Source organism: Cnephaeus nilssonii, assembly GCF_951640355.1.
Source record: "Cnephaeus nilssonii genome assembly, chromosome: 8".
Lineage (NCBI taxonomy): Eukaryota > Metazoa > Chordata > Mammalia > Chiroptera > Vespertilionidae > Cnephaeus > Cnephaeus nilssonii.
Window position 1 is genome coordinate 53,399,638 of NC_137079.1, and position 3,359 is coordinate 53,402,996.

Genomic DNA, 3,359 nt, shown 5'->3' on the forward strand with positions numbered 1-3,359 from the left:
CTTCATTCCTTGCTGCTGGAAAGTGAAGATAAAATTTGTTAAAATATATTTTTATTGATATCCTAGAGGAAGTGATAGGGAGAGAGTCAGAAACATCAATGATGCAAGAGAATTATTGATCAGCTGCCTCCTGCATGCCCCCTACTGGGGACCAAGCCTGCTCCCCAAGGGAATGTGCCCTGACCAGGAATCAAACTGTGGCCTACAGGTTCATAGGTTGATATCAACCACTTACTCACACCAGACAGGCAAGATCAAGTTTTTAAAATTTTTGTTTTGATTTTGTTTGGGAGATAGGTTAGGCATCACTTCTGTACTCTTCTTTTGTTTAATAGCATGATCCTTGTTACAACCGTGGATGAAGACCAGACACTACGAGTAAATAAAGGATAAGCAGTAACAGTGACACCTTTGCTCATTATTGTTAACTCATTAGTTCTTTTATCTGACATTGGTGAGTTGGTCTTTGATAAACATATATTCTCAAAGCAATGTTAAGTTCTGAAAAATCTGATTTTTAGAGAGAAATATTTATGGGCCTGTGAGAAATCCCTACCACCTTGGGACTTGTTTTAAGAACAGTTGACGAAGTAACCAAGAACAAGCACTGCATTCGGGAACAAAATAACTACAAGACTTTGCACAAGCAGTGGTGGCTAGTTTAGCTTCATTGGCACAAAATATGTTGTCTTAAGAAAAACACACACATTTCAATGTTCAACATGTTTCACAAAGAACACAAAAAGAGTATAAATAAAAATTCCTTCTCTTCCGTTGGAAGGTCCTTAAGGACCACAGAAACCAAAGACAGGCCTCCTTCTCTTGGACACGAAGGGAACATAGACTTCTTAGGGACCGTAGAAGGCTCTGCTCAAAACAAGATCCTTCTGAGACACAACTACAAGTCAGGAAGATTTAACAGCAACTCAATACGACACAACAAGGATCTCTGGCTACAGGAGAATGAAGTCAAGGACTGTGCTTAAAGTCCAGAGAGATCTTTCTCAGTCAGCCTGCCCTACTCGAACTCAAAGCACCACTCCAAATATGTGGTGCTATTCATGGGCAATGCTAAGATTTGCTTCGACTTTTTGGGTATGGTGGTTTCCCATTAGAAAACAACTACTGTTCCTTGGGGACTATGTGGACAGGGAGAAGCGGTCACTGGAGACTATCTGCCTCTTACTGGCTAACAGAATCAAATATCCTGAGGACTTTTTCTTTTCAAAGGAAACCATGACTGTGCCAGCATCGATAGAATGTATGGATTGTATGATGAATGTAAAAGAAGATATAACATTAAACCATGGAAAACTTTCACAGACTGCTTTAACTTTTTTACTGCTAGCAGCCATTGTGGATGAGAAAATATTTTGCTGTCCTGGAGCTTTATCACCAGATCGTCAATTTATGGAGCAGATTCAGAGAATTATGCGAAGAACTGATGGACCCGATCAAGGTATTCTTCGTGGTCTGACACCAATAAAAATGTCTTAGTCTGGGATGAAAATGACAGAGGAGTGTCCTTCACATTTGGTGCAGAAATGGTTGCAGAATTTCTCCATGAGGATGATTTGGATCGTATAGAGAGAACCCATCAGATGATTGAAGATGATGCTAATTTTTTTGCAAAGAGGCAGTTGGTCACTGTTTTCTGCATCCACTTATTGTGGAGAGTTTGGTAATGCAGGTGCCACGATGAGTGAGGACAAAACACTCATGTGCTCTTTTCGGATTTTAACACCTACAAAGAAAAAACAAGCCAAATGCCAGGCAACCCATAACACCTGGACAGGGTATAATTGCAAAGCAAGTAAAGAAATCAATGTCATTTTGACACTGCCTCCCTGGGATTTGTAACACACAGTATATAAACTTCATTTTGAAAACTGTAATGTGTATTGGTCAGCTTGCTCAAATAGCGCTTGTAGGGTCCTCCCTTCCATTTTTTAGTTACCGAATGGCATTTGCTCGATATAATGAGAGACTTTGCTCCAAAGGGGGAAGAAAAAAAAAGTCTTGTTTTTTAATTCTCTCTTCCTTTTCCAAACAACTTTAATGATGGTGTTAAAGCTCTATACCCCAGGACAGTTTATCCTATCTAAGGGATAATTGTATAATTGACCTTTTTGAAAATTCAGTACAACCCATGAATAATGTAAATGCTCATTTTCTTTAGGATATAAAGAGAGCCCTAGGGTGCTAAATCTGTACATGTTATTGTCCTAAAATTCATATTGTTGATACAAGCCACTGTGAACATTTTTTTTTATTATTTTACGAATTTGTTTCAAAGAGAATGCTTATTTCTCTCATTGTCTTGTCATGTACAAACTGTTTTCTATAGCTGTCAACATTAGGAGTAACTTTCAACCTGGCCAGCATTACTGGTATCTATATACATAAAAGCCTAACTCACCATTCTGCCATTCTACCTATAGCTATGATGCGCACTGACCACCAGGGGGCAGGTGCTCATGCACAGACTTATGACTCTCAGGGAAGCGGGTAGCGGGGAGGGCGGGAAGAGATTAACCAAAGATCTTATATACATACTAGAGATCCAGCCTGTCCTGCAGGAATCGGCCTGAAACCCGCAGTCCAACATCCCCTGAGGGCGCAGGCCAGGCCGAGAGACCCCACCAGTGCACGAATCCATGCACTGGGCCTCTAGTAATGTATATTTAATTAAAGCTCACTTTCTCCTACTGTATAGTTAAAATGATAAGTAAATCCATTATTTAAAAAATGTATATCACAATTATAGACAGACATAAACACAAAGTGAATGTGAGCCAGAGCTCTGTATCTAGTTGACTGAATTTGTTTTATTCAGCTTAATATATTTTTATTCAATTTGAATGTGTTCTTTTGAACCACTGAATAAATATTAATAATAACTAAAATAATATTTGATTATAAAAGACAAATTTGGTTTTTACCTGTTCAATATATAAAATCCATCTTAAATTAAGTGTAATATAGAAATAGGCTATGATATAAAATTGTTGCTGAAAGAGTACTATTTGTAAATGAGAAATAGGAAGGCAATAGGAAGATGGAAAGGCATCATGTCTGCTTAATGGGAACAGACGATTTAAAGGAACTTTTTTTTATCCAAAACATTGTAGATAAACCAGACAGAAAAAGACAAGGGTGGGGAGAGATCAGGCATGGAGTAGTTTGGATTGTTTTAACTACAAAGGTGTGGGTTGCTTAGATCCTTGTGTTATTCCTGTCTGAAAGCCTGGGCCATGGCTGTCATATTCCATTTCTCATTGTCTTGGTTAGAGGAACCTCCCTTGGCAGTATTGAAATTACAATGAGAAAATCTTCATGCACATATGACTTAGTTAGCT

General features: G+C 38.5%; 1 pseudogene across 1 annotated transcript; it reads left to right on the plus strand.

Moving 5' to 3' along the window:
- Nucleotides 1-722: 722 nt before the first annotated feature.
- Nucleotides 723-1,837, plus strand: LOC307104026 (serine/threonine-protein phosphatase PP1-gamma catalytic subunit B-like; annotated as a pseudogene). The gene has a single exon. The product of its transcript is annotated as a serine/threonine-protein phosphatase PP1-gamma catalytic subunit B-like (transcript).
- The last annotated feature ends 1,522 nt before the right edge of the window (nt 1,838-3,359 follow it).